The sequence below is a fragment of the Mastigoproctus giganteus genome, chromosome 3, assembly GCF_048544385.1.
Source record: "Mastigoproctus giganteus isolate SK-2022 chromosome 3, ASM4854438v1, whole genome shotgun sequence".
NCBI lineage: Eukaryota > Metazoa > Arthropoda > Arachnida > Uropygi > Thelyphonidae > Mastigoproctus > Mastigoproctus giganteus.
Window position 1 is genome coordinate 171,670,269 of NC_143577.1, and position 17,515 is coordinate 171,687,783.

General features: G+C 39.3%; 1 protein-coding gene across 2 annotated transcripts in view; it reads right to left on the minus strand.

Moving 5' to 3' along the window:
* Nucleotides 1-337: 337 nt before the first annotated feature.
* Nucleotides 338-17,515, minus strand: part of LOC150088410 (1-phosphatidylinositol 4,5-bisphosphate phosphodiesterase classes I and II-like) — a 1,046,313-nt gene continuing 1,029,135 nt past the window's right edge. For both annotated transcript variants that reach the window (XM_090369498.1, XM_090369497.1), the window contains exon 35: nucleotides 338-698. The gene's annotated coding sequence lies outside the window, so the exon portion shown is untranslated. The remainder of the gene's footprint in view (nucleotides 699-17,515) is intronic.

Genomic DNA, 17,515 nt, shown 5'->3' on the forward strand with positions numbered 1-17,515 from the left:
TTTTCATTGTTGAGTAAAATTACAGTAGAATGTGAAGATTACACTCAGTCAATGCAACATATACACATACATTTTTAAATCTTCTATTTACAAAATCTAAATAGGTTTTCACTGGGAATGTATTCATTTTCATGAATACATTCCCAGAAACAATACAGTGAATGTATTTTTTCACTGGGAATGTATTCATCTTCAGAGTAATTCAGTAAAAATGAAACAGAAGGTAACTAATGATGTTGTCTTACACTACCAGAACTTTTAATTTCCTTTTTTTATAATAAATTTTGGAATGACATATATAAAAAAAAATCATTTAAAATAACATCTAACTACCTGCAGTTAAACGTAAAGGAAAAGTATATTCTAAACATGAGACAGACATTAAATAACACAATATTCGAAAACAGTTTGATATAACACGTCAAATATTTGTGCTTTTGACAATTTGTTGTATGAAATTGCAAAATGAGACAGAACTAATATGTCCTTTGTATACAGAACAGTCCTTTGCAACTTTCGTGGAAGATGTTACTGCTGCTGAAGTGATATTGCCCCATCCCTAAAAATTGCAATTATTGGCAGTAACTGTATAAATTATTACATGGAATGATAAGCAAGGAAATGGGTTCAAAACCATTTACAGAAGGAAAAACTGTTTCCTCTTCTTTTTGTGACGTAACATCCAAATTTTTCAGCAACTGCAAATAAAAAAAAGTTATGCTACTTTAGTTTCTATGCACATTATTTATATATTGCAGAAGTAATATCTAACACACACATTTGATGAGCTGTTCTTTAATTATTAATTTCTTTATCAATTATTGTATTATAAGGGCCTAACTAAAAATATACAAACTGACAGTCTTTCATATTTTTTCTCCTACCTATAATGCAGTTTTATATATACCGTCGAACTTGGTTATAACGAGAACAGAAATAGCATTAGCATTAGTAGAGGCACATGATGCATGAAAGCAAGCCTATGCAGCATCAGCCAAAAAAAAAAAAAAAAAAACCCACTTACACTTCACCCTTCCGTTCGTTCAAAATACCTGTCCAGCTGAGCCTTAAATTTATTTAGGCTATCAACTTCCACGACAAGTGATGGAAGTCTGTTCCACCAACCAACTACCCGCTGGCTACAGGCAAATTTCCACACGTCTATCCTACATCTGTCTTTCCTCAATTTGAATTTATGCCCTCTCAGTTGATTATTCTGAGCAAGAGGAAGAATCCCATCAGAATTGAGCATACTCAAACCATTCAAGGCTTTATACACCTCTATCAGATCATCTCGCTGGTGCCTAGTCTCCAGACACTATAATTTGCAAAACTTAAGCCTTTCTTCGTAAGCGTACCCCCTTGTTCCATTCACTAATCTTGTTGCCCTTCTCTGTACTTGTTCCAGCAGCTCTACATCCTTCTTGAAATGAGGCCTCCAGACCTGTATACAGTACTCAAGGTGTGCCCTAACCATTGCCTTATACAAGGGAATAATCACCTCCTTATCCCTGCTAGAAAAATTCCTGCATATCATTGACAAGACACCATGAGTTACTCTTGCAGCATGTCAGCACTGCTCAGAGAACTTCATATCTGCCTGCACGATTACTCCCAGGTCCTTTTCATTCTCTATCACTATCAGTGTAGTACCACAGAGTTGATACGTTGCTCTGGGGTTGCTGTTTCCCATACGTAGCACTTTACATTTGTCAATGTTAAACTTCATAGTATCCAATCAAATTGGTCAGGCAAGACTTCCCCTTAACAAAACCATGCTGTGTCCGAGCTATAACTGAAGTCTTGTCTAGATGATCCTGCAGTGCTTCTTTAACCAGTGTCTCCATTAATTTTCCTGGAACAGAAGTTAAACTCACAGGTCTATAATTACTTGTGTCAGCCTTTGATCCTCCTTTGTGAATTGGGGTCTCATTTGCACATCTCCAGTCTGTGGGTACCTCCCCTGAGTCCAAGGAAGCTCTCATAATTATGGCTAAGGGTTTGCTTACTTCCTTTGCTGCCTCCTTTAATATAACTGGATAGATTCCATCCACCCCCAGGTGCCTTTCTTCTGTTTATCTTCAACAATTTCTCCTCCGCTTTACTCTCAGTTATTACAAGATTATCTAGCTTACTGCCAGAGTTGAATATACCTCTGGAATTCCCCTCACTGAATAACTCCTCATGTGTGAATGTCGATGCAAAATATTCATTTAGTTTGTTAGCTACCTGAGCAGGATCATCAACAGTTGACCCATTGATATCAAGTGGACCAATCTGATTCATCCCCTTCCTTCTCGAGTTTACATAAGTAAAGAACTCTTTGCTGTTTTTCTTTGCATCCCTTGCCAAAGATTTCTCGTAATCTGCCTTCGCCTGCCTAACCTCCTTTGTAACTTGGTTACAGATCAACTTGTATCTATCATAGGCTTCTGTGTCCGTGTTAATTTATATGTATCCCATGCATTTTTCTTCTCTGTCATATGTCTCATTAGTTCATCTGACATCCATTTAGGAATAAACCTTGAACAATATTTCTTAGTTGGTATATAAAGCCTTGTAGCTTCCAAGATAAATTCTTTGAATGCTTCCCATTTTGAATTTGCTGTTGGTAACAGCTTCAGTTGGCCCCACTGTATAGAATTTAAATACTGTCTCAGACTATTGTAGTCGCCTTTACGAAACCAATAATCCTTCCCTTTACCCCTGATGGTAGTTACCTCTTTGAGTAAATCGCACTTCAGCACACTGTGATCACTGCCACCTAGTGGTTCCTTTATCTGCAGATTCTTAATGCATGAAGAGTCACTACTGATAATCAAGTCAAGAGTATTATTCCCTCTAGTTGCCTCCGAAACATGCTGATGTAGAAAACAATCATCCAATAAATCCACAAAAGCTTTGCTAGTGTGTGAGTGACACATTAGCAAGTTCCACAAATTCCAGTCAATATCTGGGAAATTAAAATCCCCCATTATAAGACTCTCCAATGTACTGGCCCACTCTATTTCCCTGTACAGTTTCTTATTATACTCATCAGAGTCATTAGGCTGATAGCACACTCCTAATTTTGATCTCCCAATGCTTATGTCACACCAAACTGACTCGACACTGCACTGTTCAGCGATGTCGACTGGCTTCACTTCCTTGGATTTTATGTGTTTCTTCACTAATAGCATAACCCCTCCTCCCTTCCTATCCTGTCTATCCTTTCTGTAGATGTTGTACTCCCCAAATTCCAGTTCTGCATTCCTTATATCTGTGTGACACCACGTCTCTGATATCCCAACAATATCCGCCTTTGATGCTTTGAGCAATACCTCAAATTCATCAAATTTATTTACCAAACTCCTAGCATTGGTGTACACACAAGTACACATGCACCTGTTTCTATTCTTAGCTACCCTAACACAACCCATGTGTTTACTTGTACCGCAATGACTCCCAGCAGTCCCTGAAATATCCTGCATCTTATTTTTCAGGCTTCTGCTCATTCCAATAGAAGCAGTGCAAAAATCACTTTCACCTCTACCAGTGGCTACTGTTAATCTATTAGTCTTTGTATCTCCCCAAGCTAGCAGTTTTTCGACCCACCTAACACTGCCTCGATAGCATCAGCAAATATTCTTGCACCCTTTCTATTTAAGTGTATCCCATCCCTGTAGAAGCAGTCTCTCCTGTTAACAAGTACAGTCCAGGCTGAAAGAAATTCTACCCCTTGAGCCTTGCATAATCTTTCCAGGGCTGAATTGATCGACAAGGCTCTCATCATATACTCCCTCCTATCGTGTCTGGGCAGAATTGCAGACACTTTCAAATTCAATCCTAATTCATGGCTTTTTTTCAACAGTGACCTGTACTTGTTAAGTAATTCTGCCGGTCTCCTACTCTTGATATCATTAGTGCCAACGTGTACAACTATATCATCTTTTGTGCCCTTAAAAGATAATATCTGCTCTACAACGTCATCAACCTTTGCCACTGGCAGACATACCCTGGTCCTGTTCCACCTATCCTTTTTACAAAGCATGTTCCCCGTTTCCCTGACAATAGGTCACCAACAACTACTAGTTCCTGTGGGACCAGCGCATTCTGCCTTGGGGGTTGCCGCTGTGTTGCGTGATGAACAAGTGCAAGCTCTAGCGTTGAAGTGGGCAGCTGAGAGCTTGATGGGCCTCTCAATTTAGTTTCTTCGAGGGCATCCACCCTCTCCTTCAAGCTCTCATATAGGCCATAACAACGCTGAATTGTTGCCTGATTTCATTATGCACGATGCAAGGAGTGCATCGTGCACACACAAAGACATCCCCCATGGCAATATCATGTCCTGTACCTGATTGCTCCAGAAACATAATGCAAGCAGTGCATTTTAAAAGGCTGTGATTCCGAGGGCAACTGCCTCCCTCAGTTCTCCTCTGAGCCACAGCACTCCCATTAGCTTGAGCATTTTGCTTTGCTGCTCTGATCTGAGTCATGATTTCAATTTAATTTCAATAAAATTTAAATTTCAGTACAAAATTATAACCCTAAACTTGTATCCCAACATAGTTATAACGGTATATATATTTTTCAGTATGAAGTATTAATTATCTACGAGTTTCCTTTATATAACTTCCATATAAAGTTATGTATTAATTAATTATGATACGTTTGTAATCTAAGTCATTATATATATTTAGTTAAAAGTACAAATTAATTGACAACGAAGTTTAAAAAGTTTAATAGATTTTACTGATTAATTGACAATATTATACTATACTATACTAACGCTATCTAGTTCGGAATATAACGTATCGTATAACAAAGGTGGCAAGTTACGGACAGTAAATCTATGGACCCTCAAGTATTAATTAACTTACAAATCTCACTGTCTCAATTCAGAATAAACTAACGATCCTGACTAGGTCTATAAGCTACTTATAGAAAATAATTTGATGCAAAAAATGGTCAATAAAGCAGCTAAATATGGCTAAAAAACTTCTTGTTCAGCGGAGCTGGAACTTGTAACACGTGGATTTGATACCCTTAGCGAGGTCAATAACAAGATCATGGCTGTAACGAGCAAAAAGCCATAATGATTTTAATTTACGCGTATTCCCATACAATCGCTCGCTGTTATAACAAGTGTACTACACGGATATACTGTACAAATTTTGATAACTATGCAAACATTCTTAATTGTTCGGGTAGTCAAAAAAACCCAATTCTTGGAATAGACAAAAACGAAACGGGCAATTTAGCTTTTATGACCACTCGCATTGGATTAAGGGCCGGTTTATGGCCTAATCTTGTCCTTTTGGTGAGGGGCTATACAATAGTGCATTGGCATTCCACCTGCAATTTCTATGGTTGCATTACCCTATTTACAGATTGTCCTGTATTCACTGAAACATATATTTATTTCGAGGATTTCTAAGAATTTTGGAAATGATAATTGTTTGTATGCAAATCACTTTAATGTCATTTTAAATTAAAATCAGTTAGAAAGGAACTTTTCCTTCAGAAACAATTCTATTAACAAAAGAAAGTCTCTCTCGATTCACGAAAAAGTCTAAATTATTCGTGAGTTAGAACACAGTGGAAAAAAATGTTGGAGTGTGTAAAAGGTTTTCTTTGAACTCTTCAACAGTATCTACATTGTGGAAGAATAAACATGTTTACATATTGGCACTGGAAAAGAATATAACTGTTAAAATAGTTATATACTGCTGGCTACAGAAAAAAAAAAAAAAAATTAGAAAGTGTGAGGTAACAAACGTCGATGAAGCATTGTCAATGGTTCACTACAAAAAGAAGTGCTGGATTTTCAATAGAGGGTCTGACCTTAAAAGCTCAAGCGAAAAAATTTGTAAACAATTTGGATGCAAGTATTTTGTATGACTGGATTGATTTCAAAACTGACATAACATCGTTTATACAAAAATGAGCAGATAATCTCGATCTGCAGATCCAATAATGTCAAATGAATAGACTGACCATGTTTGGGCAGAAATCAGGAACGATTTCAATGACGAAGATATCTAAGCAGGATCAACTGATAATCTTGCTCAGAGAGCTGACAAAGTGAATGAGTATTTTGCATCTACATTCACACAGGAGGAATTCTGTAGGGAAAGGGAGGACAGAAGCTTATTAAACTCTAACAGGAAGCTTAATGATTTTGTAATAACTGAGAGCAAAGTGGAGGAGAAATTCTTGAAGTTAAACATAAGAAAGGCACCTGGAGTGGATGAGATCTATCCAGTTATACTAAAGGAGGCTGCAAAGGAAGTAAGCAAACCCTGAGCCATAATTGTGAGAGCATCCTTGGACTCAAAGGAAGTCCCCATGGACTGGACATGTCAAATGGATCCCCAATTCACAAAGAGAGATCAAAGAGTGACACGGGTAATTACAGACCTGTTAGTTTAACTTCTGTTTCAGGGAAAATAATGGCATCACTGGTTAAAGAACCACTGCAGGATCATCTAGACAAGACTGCAGTAATAATTCAGACAAAGCATGGGTTTGTTAAGGGAAAGCTTTGTGTGACAAATTTGATTGGATGCTATGATGTGGTTACAAAGGAACTGGATGCAAAAAATAATTTTGATATCATACTTACATTTCAGGAAATCTTTTGATAATGTTGCACATGGGAGACTACTGTACAAATTGGAGGAGTATGGTATTAAGGGCAAGTTGCTACAATGGATAAAAGGGTGATTGAGAGACAACAGAGTGGTAATCAATGGATGCTGCTCTTCATGGACTAATGTTATTAGTGAAGTCCCTCAGGGTTTGGTGTTGGGCCCACTGTTGTTTTGTATATTTATCAATGATATTGATGAAGGTATATATCAGGCTTAATGTCCAAGTTTGCAGATGATACAAAGGTTGGCGAGGTTGTTAATAACAGTAATGACAGTGTTCTACTGCTACAGGATCCAGAAAAGTTGTTCAGGTGGGATGAGAGTGGCAACTGAAATTTATCATTGAACAAATACAAAGTACTGCACATGGGTACAAGTAACCCCAGAGAATTTGTGCAGTCAGATGAGGTATTGTCAATGATATACAGGAATTTTGCTAGTAGGGAAAAGGAGGTGATTATCCCTTTGTATAAGGCAATGGTCAGGCCACGCCTTGAGTACTGCATACAGATCTGGAGGCCTCATTTCAGGAAGGATGTAGGGTTGCTAGAACAAATATAGAGAAGGGCAACAAGATTGTTGAAGGGAACAAAGGGGCCTCTTACCAAGAAAGTCTTAAATTCTGAATATTGCAGTGTCTGGAGACTAGGCACCTGCAAGATGATCTGATTGAGGTGTATAAGGCCTTGAATGGGTTCAGCAAACTCAATGCTGATGGGATTCTTCCTCTTGCACAGATTACGAACTTGGCGGCACATAAATTCAAATTGAGGAAAGACAGTTGTAGAATAGATTTGCGGAAATTTACCTGTAGCCAGCAGGTTGCTCCTTCTGGCTACAGGCAAAAAAGCAAACTTCCATCTGTCATTGTGGTAGTTGATAGCTTTAATAAATTCAAGGAGGAACTGGACAAACTTTTAAAGGGAATGGATCTGTGAAATGATTTTTTTTTTCTTTTGGGCTGATGCTACATAAGCTTGCTTTCTTGCATCACATGCCTCTATTGCTATTACTACACTGACGAAACAGGAAATGGTGTTTATTATTAATTAGTATTGTTTTTAATTATGGGAAATAAATTGTGTTTAGTATTAAGTGTATAGTTTTAAAATTATAGATAAATAAATTGTGTTTAATGTTAAGCATATTGTAGTTTATACAAGCATATTAATACAAATAATATGTGGATATATAGTAATATTATTTTTGTCTCTCTAATATTTCTTTTGTTTTTGGAATTATCTTTTTATCAAGTTACCGAGAATTAAAAAAAAAAAAAATAAATAGGAGGTAGATTTAACTCATTAGTATTAGCATTAGCATTAGCAAGGGCACACGGTGCAAGAAAGCAAGCTTATATAGCATAAGCCAAAAAAACAACACCCCCCCCCTTCTCATTTCTTTCATCCAACCGCTCCATATGTTAATCTAGTTCTGCCTTGAATCTGTTTAAGCTATCATCTTCTACGACAGATGGAAGTTTGTTCCAGCAATCAACCACCTGCTGGTTTATAGGCAAACTTCTGCACATCTATCCTACAACTGTCTTTCCTCAATTTGAATTTATGCCCTCTCAGGCGATTATTCTGAGCAAGAGGAAAAATCCCATCAGCATTGAGCATGCTCAAACCATTCAAGACTTTATACACCTCAATCAGATCACCTCGCAGGTGTCTAGTTTCCAGACACTGTAATTTGTAAAACTTAAGCCTTTCTTCATAAGACTCATCACTGATACAGTGAGTAATGATTATCATGAGGAAATTTTATCAGCTAAGAATTGAAAGCCATCTCTATGTAAACTTGAATCTCTGTAATGGATATTTCTAGTATTATTAACAATTCTTAGGTATTATAGGTAGATACTTCCCACAAATCCCAATAAATGTTCTGTTATCAGAGTTATAGACTGCTACAAGTTGTACCTTCTCCATCCTCTACACATTTAGATATATCACTATTCTCCAAGTAGTAAACACCTCAGAAGAAAGTCTGTATTTACTGAGATACGACGGCATGATTGATCCATGTCCCCAAGATTGTGGAGAGCTGGGTCAATGCAATTACCGTTTGAAGTTTTTTTTTTTTTTTTTTTTTTACCATAGGCTTGCTAGTGTATTTCATTGCAGTAACTGAAATAAAATCAAAAATTCAGAGAAGGGCATTCAATTTCAGTCGTAGAGTCCTCAGTGGTATGGCTTGGACTTATTTTCAACTTAGACACAAAGAACATTATCCACTGTTTTGCCTAGGTTGCTAATATTTTTATAAATTATGAAGCACCACATGAATCTGCTATACATTTAAAAATCTTAGATTAGCTTCTTAGAGACAGACCACATGTCGGCTGATTTCCCATCAGCTGACAGGTGGTGGAAATCAGCACATATTGTGTCTGTATTAGTGAACGTATTCACAGCAGCCTTTAACCCCTATAGGCTGCTATATTCATAGCAGCCTACAGGGGTTAAAGGCAAACATAACAGTTGTTATGTTTTTAAATTGAAGTTTTACTTATATATACTACATGGCTCTTTTTTTAACAAAGTACAGGGTGTATGAGAATTATCTTTAACAACTTTGATTGTAAATAAAGTTTTAATCAGGAATCGCAGAGCAATATTGAAGGTCTCATCTTATAGAAAAACTTTTGAAGTTTCACTGAGTACCGGTAGATGGAAGCACATATTGTGTCACACGCAACAGCTGATTACCTCAAGTCAGTCAGTTGCCACTAATCCGCAGAAGAAAGAACAGTGCATGGAGTGGTTTATCCAACAAAATTTTAGAAGACGTTATAAGAGAATGCCACCATCAAGAACATCGATACATGCTTGGTACAAAAGGTTTAAAGACACCGGAAGTGTTGAGCACAAGAAAGGTGCAGGGCAGCCTCGTACATCTATTGAAAATCTCGAGCACATAAGAGAGATCTTTCTTCGCAGTTCATGCAAGTTGACACGAGCTGCAGCTCATAATTTGCAGTTACCTCATTCAGCTGTGCATCAGGTCTAGCAAAAATGTTTGAAGCTGCACCCTTACAAATTGCAATTGCTGCAAGTGATTACGCAACATGATAGGGTTGCCTGTAAGGAATTTGCAATCACCATGCTATATTGTCGACAGGAATTATGAATTTCTGAAAAAAATCATGTTCACAGATAAAGCCACATTTCAGGGACAGTTAACAAACAAAACGTACGAATCTGGGAATCAGAAAACCCACATGTCAGAGCACATTGAGACAGCCCCAAAGTTAATATATGGTGTGGCCTGTTTCATGATCGTGTGATTGGAACCTTTTTCTTCATCAAATCAACTCTAACATCTACCTAGACCAGCTGGACAACTTTGTCTCCATAGCTAGAAGGACTGCAGCCTGGTTTTTTCTTCCAGCAAGATGGCACCCAGCCACAATGGGGCTTGATTGTGCATGAGTCTCTCAATGAGAAATTCCTAAACCAATGTATTGGGCATGGTGGTCCCATACCTTGGCTGCCTAGATCGCCAGATAGTGGCTAACATTAACGAATTCTTTGGAAGGAAAGAATCACAGTTGAAAACGTTAACACAAACATGTTGCAGCATACATGGCATGAATTGGAATATCGTTTGGATATTTTGTGCCAGACTAATGGTGTCCACATTGTTTGTGGGTCGGAAAACTGCTAGCTTGGGGGGGGACAAAGACCAATAGATTGACAGTAGCCACTAGCAGAGGTGAAAGAGATTCTTGCACTGCTTCTATTAGAATGAGCAGAAGCCTGAAAAACAATATGCATGATATTTCAGAGACTGCTGGGAGCCATTGCGGTACAAGTAAACACACGGGTTGTGTTAGGGTAGCTAAGAATAGAAACAGGTGCAGGTATACTTGCGTGTACACCAATGCTAGGAGTTTAGTAAATAAATTTGATGAATTTCAGGTATTGCTCAAATCATCAAAGGCAGATATTGTTGGGATATCAGAGATGTGGTGTCACACAGATATAAGGGATGCAGAACTGGAATTTGGGGAGTACAATATCTACAGAAAGGATAGACAGGATAGGAAGGGGGGAGGGGTTATGCTATTAGTTAAGAAACACATAAAAACCAAGAAGTGAAGCCAGTCGACATCGCTGGACAGTGCAGTGTTGAGTCAGTCTGGTGTGACATAAGCATTGGGAGATCAAAATTGAGAGTAGGAGTGTGCTATAGGCCTAATGACTCTGATGAGTATAATAAGAAACTGTACAAGGAAATAGAGTGGGCCAGTAAATCAGAGAGTCTTATAATGGGAGATTTTAATTTCCCAGATATTGACTGGAATTTGGAGGCTGGTCACTCACACACTAGCAGGGCTTTTGTAGATTATTGGATGATTGTTTTCTACATTAGCATGTTCGGGAGGCAACTAGAGGGAGCAATACTCTTGATTTGATTATCAGCAGTGATTCTTCATGCATTAAGAATCTGCAGATAAATGAACCACTAGGTGGCAGTGATCACAGTGTGCTGAAGTGGGACTTACTCAAAGAGGTAACTACCATCAGGGGCAAAGGGAAGGGTTATTGCTTTTGTAAAGGTGACTACAATGGTCTGAGACAGTATTTAAATTCTATACAGTGGGACCAACTGATGATGTTACCAACAGCAAATTCAAAATGGGAAGCATTCAAAGAACTTATATTGGAAGCTACTAGGCTTTACATACCAACTAAGAAATATTGTTCAAGGTTTAGGCCAAAATGGATGTCAGATGAACTAATGAGGCATATGGCAGAGAAGAAAAATGCATACAAGTTGATATGCAACCAAGTTACAAAGGAGGTTAGGCAGGCGAAGGCAGATTACGAGAAATCCTTGGCAAGGTATGCAAAGAAAAACAGCAAAGAGTTCTTTACTTATGTAAACTCTAGAAGGAAGGGGATGAATCAGATTGGTCCCCTTGATACTGATGGGTCAACTGTTGATGATCCTGCTCAGGTAGCTAACAAACTAAATGAATATTTAGTTTGTTAGGGTCTGGGCACGAGAGTAGCCTGTGTGGACGAAGCTCTTTGAAGCTCTTGGAACAGAGAAGTTTTTCCTGATTTATTTTCTGATTTATTAGCTTAAATTGTCATATTAACTTATTTCTAGAGTAGCTTTATATTCCTAGTTACAATACTTAGTTTAAAGTTTAACTTAGACAGAGATTTTGTAGGTATTACTTAGTATCGGTAACTGTATCAAATCCACGTGTTAAGTACCGTTCGTGAATTCCCTCCATTTTTACACGATAGCATAACCTTAGTGTAGTATAGTGCATAATATAATATTGTCAATTAATCAGTAAATCTATTAATCTTGATAAACTTTATTGTCAATTAAATTGTACTTTTAACTCTATATATATAACGACTTAATCGTAACAAATAATTAATACATATAACTGTTTTGGGATATAACTTAAGGATTTAATTTTGTTTTGAAATTTTAATGCATTAAATCGAAATCATGACTCAGACCAGAGCAGCAAAGCAAAAGGCTCAAGCTAATGGGAGTGCTGTGGTTCAGGGGAGAACTGAGGGGGGCAATTGCCCTCTGAATCACAGTCTTTTAAAACGCACTGTTTGCTGAGCAGTCGGGTACGGGACATGATACTGCCAAGGGGGATGTCTTTGTGTATGCACGATGTAAGGAGTGCAAGGAAATCAGGCGACAACTCAGCGTTGTTATGGGCCTTTATGAGAGCTTGAAGGACAGGGTGGATGCCCTCGAAGGAAATAAATTGAGGGCCCATCAAGCTCTCAGCCGCCCACATCAACGGCAGTGCTTGCACTTGGTCATCAGGCAACACAGAGGCAGCCCCCTAGGCAGAATGCGCTGGTCCCACAGGAACTAGTAGTTGTTGGTGACTCTATTGTCAGGGAAGCGGGGAACATGCTTTGCAAAAAGGATAGGTGGAATAGGACCAGGGTATGTCTGCCAGGGGCAAAGGTTGATGACATTGTAGAGCGGATATCATCTTTTAAGGGCACAAAAGATGATATAGTTGTACACGTTGGCACTAATGATATTAAGAGTAGGAGACCGGCGGAATTACTTAGCAAGTACAGGTCACTGTTGAAAAAAAGTCGTGAATTAAGGTTGAATTTGAAAGTGTCTGCAATTCTGCCCAGACACGATAGGAGGGAGTATATGATGAGAGCCTTGTCGATCAATTCGGCCCTGGAGGGATTGTGCAAGGCTCAAGGGGTAGACTTTTTTCAGCCTGGACTGTACTTGTTAACAGGAGAGATTGCTTCTACAGGGATGGGATGGGATGCACTTAAATAGAAAGGGTGCAAGAATTTTTGCTGATGCTGTCGAGGCAGAGTTAGGTGGGTCGGAAAACTGCTAGTTGGGGGGATACAAGGACTAATAGATTAACAGTAGCCACTGGCAGAGGTGGAAGTGATTCTTGCACTGCTTCCATTCAAATGAGCAGAAGCCTGAAAAACAAGATGCAGGATATTTCAGAGACTGCTGGGAGTCATTGCGGTACAAGTAAACACATGGGTTGTGTTAGGGTAGCCAAGAATAGAAACAGGTGCATGTATACCTGCGTGTACACCAATGCTAGGAGTTTGGTAAATATTTTTGATGAATTTGAGGTATTGCTCAAAACATCAAAGGCAGATATTGTGAGGATTTCAGAGACGTGGTGTCACACAGATATAAGGAAGGCGGAACTGGAATTTGGGGAATACAATGTGTATAGAAAGGATAGACAGGACAGGAGGGGAGGAGGGGTTATGCTATTAGTTAAGAAACACATAAAGTCCAAGGAAGTGAAGCCAGTCGACATCGATGGACAGGGCAGTGTCAAGTCAGTTTGGTGTGACATAAGCATAAGGAAATCAAAATTGAGAGTAGGAGTGTGCTATAGACCTAATGACTCTGATGAGTATAATAAGATATTGTACAGGGAAATAGAGTGGGCCAGTAAATCAGAGAGTCTTATAATGGGGGATTTTAATTTCCCAGATATTGACTGGAATTTGTGGGTTGGTCACTCACTAGCAAGGCTTTTGTGGATTTATTGGATGATTGTTTTCTACATCAGCATGTTCGTGAGGCAACAAGAGGGAGCAATACTCTTGATCTGATTATCAGTAGTGATTCTTCATGCATTAAGAATCTGCAGATAAATGAACCACTAGGTGGCAGTGATCACAGTGTGTTGAAGTGGGATTTATTCAAGGAGGTAACTACCATCAGAGGTAAAGGGAAGGGTTTTTGTTTTCGTAAAGGCAACTATGATGGTCTGAGACAGTATTTAAATTCTATACAGTGGGACCAACTGATGATGTTACCAACAGCAAACTCAAAATGGGAAGCATTCAAGGAACTAATCTTGGAGGCTACCAGGCTTTACATACCAACTAAGAAATATTGTTCAAGGTTTAGGCCTAAATGGTTGTCAGATGAACTAATGAGACATGTGGCAGAGAAGAAATATGCATGGGATACATACAAATTAATGGGTGACATGGAAGCCTATGATAGATATAAGTTGGTCTGTAACCAAGTCACAAAGGAGATTAGGCAGGCAAAGGCAGACTACGAAAAATCCTTGGCAAAGGATGCAAAGAAAAACAGAAAAGAGTTCTTTACCTATTTAAACTCAAGAAGGAAAGGGATGAATCAAATTGGTCCACTGGATATTGATGGTTCAACAGTTGAGGATCCTGCTCAGGTGGGTAACAATCTAAACGAGTATTTTACATCTACATTCACGCATGAGGAGTTATTCAGGAAGGAGAATGATGTAGGTAAAATAAACATTGGCAGTGAGCTGGATGATTTTGTAATAACTGAGAGGAAAGTGGAGGAGAGATTGTTGAGGATAAACATAAAAAAGGCACCTGGGGTGGATGGGATCTATCCAGTTATATTAAAGGAGGCAGCAAAGGAGGTAAGCAAACCCCTAGCCATAATTATGAGAGCTTCTTTGGACTCAGGGGAGATACCCTTAGACTGGAGATGTGCAAATGTAACCCCAATTCACAAAGGAGGATCAAAGGCTGACACAAGTAATTATAGACCTGTTAGTTTAACTTCTGTTCCAGGTAAATTAATGGAGGCACTGGTTAAAGAAGCACTGCAGGATCATCTAGACAAGAATTCAGTTATAGCTCAGATGCAGCATGGTTTTGTTAAGGGCAGGTCTTGCCTGACCAATTTGATTGGATACTATGATGTAGTCACAAAAGAACTGGATGCAGGGAATAACTTTGATATTATATATTTGGATCTTAGAAAGGTTTTTGATACTGTTGCACATGGAAGAATGCTGCACAAATTGGAGCAATGTGGCATTGGAGGCAAATTGCTGCTATGGATAAGGGGATGGTTGAGTGGCAGAAGACAGAGAGTGGTAATCAATGGACAATGCTCAACGTGGACTAATGTTATTGGTGGAGTTCCTCAGGGTTCAGTGTTGGGTCCGTTGTTGTTTTCGGTGTTTATGAATGATATTGATGATGGGATATCAAGTTTAATGTCCAAATTTGCAGACGATACAAAGGTTGGCAGGGTTGTTAAGGACACCACTGACGCTATGCTGCTGCAACAGGATCTGAAAAGGTTGAACAGATGGGCTGAGAGGTGGCAAATGAAGTTTAACATTGACAAATGTAAAGTACTACATATGGGAAACAGTAACCCCAGAGCAACGTATCAACACTGTGGTACTACACTGACAGTGGTGGAGAATGAAAAGGACCTGGGGGTAATTGTGCAGGCAGATATGAAGTTCTCTGAGCAGTGCAGATGAGCTGCAAGAGTAGCTCATGGTGTCTTGTGAATGATATACAGGAATTTTTCTAGCAGGGATAAGGAGGTGATTATTCCCTTGTATAAGGCAATGGTTAGGCCACATCTTGAGTACTGTATACAGGTCTGGAGGCCTCATTTCAAGAAGAATGTTGAGCTGCTGGAACGGGTACAGAGAAGGGCAACAAGATTAGTGAAATGAATAAAGGGTTGATCTTACGAAGAAAGGCATAAGTTTTGCAAATTACAGAGTCTGGAGACTAGGCACCGGCGAGGTGATCTGATAGAGGTGTATAAGGCTTTGAATGGTTTGAGCATGCTCAATGCCAATGGGATTCTTCATCTTGCTCAGAATAATCAGCTCAGAGGGCATAAATTCAAATTGAGGAAGGACGGATGTCGGATAGATGTGCGGAAATTTGCCTTTGGCCAGCGGGTGGTTGGTTGGTGGAACCGACTTCCATCACTTGTTGTTGAAGTTGATAGCCTAAACAAATTTAAGGCTCAACTGGACAGGTATTTCGAGCGATTGGAGGAGTGAAATGGGAGTGGTGTGTTTTTTTTGGCTGATGCTGAATAAGCTTGCTTTCTTGCATCATATGCCTCTACTAATGCTAATGCTAATGCTAATATTTTGCATCGACATTCACACATGAGGAGTTATTCAGCGAGGGGAATGCCAGAAGTGTATTCAACTCTAGCAGTAAGCTACAGAATCTTGAAATAACTGGGAGTAAAGTGGAGGAGAAATTGTTGAAGATAAACACAAGAAAGGCACCCGGGGTGGATGGGATCTATCCAGTTATATTAAAGGAGGCAGCAAAGGAAGTAAGCAAACCCTTAGCCATAATTATGAGAGCTTCCTTGGACTCAGGGGAGGTACCCATAGACTGGAAATGTGCAAATGTGACCCCAATTCACAAAGGAGGATCAAAGGCTGACACAAGTAATTATAGACCTGTGAGCTTAACTTCTGTTCCAGGAAAATTAATGGAGGCACTGGTTAAAGAAGCACTGCAGGATCATTTAGACAAGACTTCAGTTATAGCTCGGACACAGCATGGTTTTGTTAAGGGGAAGTCTTGCCTGACCAATTTGATTGGATACTATGATGCAGTCACAAAAGAATTGGATGCAGGGAATAGCTTTGATATTATATACTTGGATCTTAGAAAGGCTTTTGATACTGTTGCACATGGAAGACTGCTACACAAATTGGAGCAGTGTGACATTGGAGGCAAATTGCTGCTATGGATAAAGGGGTGGTTGAGGGGGAGAAGACAGAGAGTGGTAATCAATGGACACTGCTCATCGTGGACTAATGTTATTAGTGGAGTCCCTCAGGGCTCAGTGTTGGGTCCATTATTGTTTTCTGTATTCATAAATGATTTTGATGATGGTATATCAAGCTTAATGTCCAAGTTTGCAGACGATACAAAGGTTATCAGGGTTGTCAAGGACACTACTGACACTATGCTGCTGCAACAGGATCTGGAAAGGTTGAGCAGATGGGCTGAGAGGTCGCAAATGAAGTTTAACATTGACAAATGTAAAGTACTACACATGGGAAACAGCAACCCCAGAGCAACGTATCAACTCTGTGTTACTACACTGACAGTGGTAGAGAATGAAAGGGACTTGGGGGTGGTTGTGCAGGCAGATATGAAGTTCTCTGAGCAGTGCAGATGGGCTGCAAGAGTAGCTAATGGAGTATTGTCAATGATATACAGGAATTTTTCCAGCAGGGATAAGGAGGTGATTATTCCCTTGTATAAGGCAATGGTCAGGCCACACCTAGAGTACTGTATACAGGTCTGGAGGCCTCATTTCAAGAAGGATGTACCGCTGCTGGAACGAGTACAGAGAAGGGCAACAAGATTAGTGAATGGAACAAAGGGGTGCTCTTACGAAGAAAGGCTTAAGTTTTGCAAATTACAGTGTCTGGAGACTAGGCACCAGCGAGGTGATCTGATAGAGGAGTATAAAGCCTTGAATGGTTTGAGCATGCTCAATGCTGATGGGATTCTTCCTATAGCTCAGAATAATCACCTGAGAGGGCATAAATTCAAATTGAGGAAAGACAGATGTAGGATAGACGT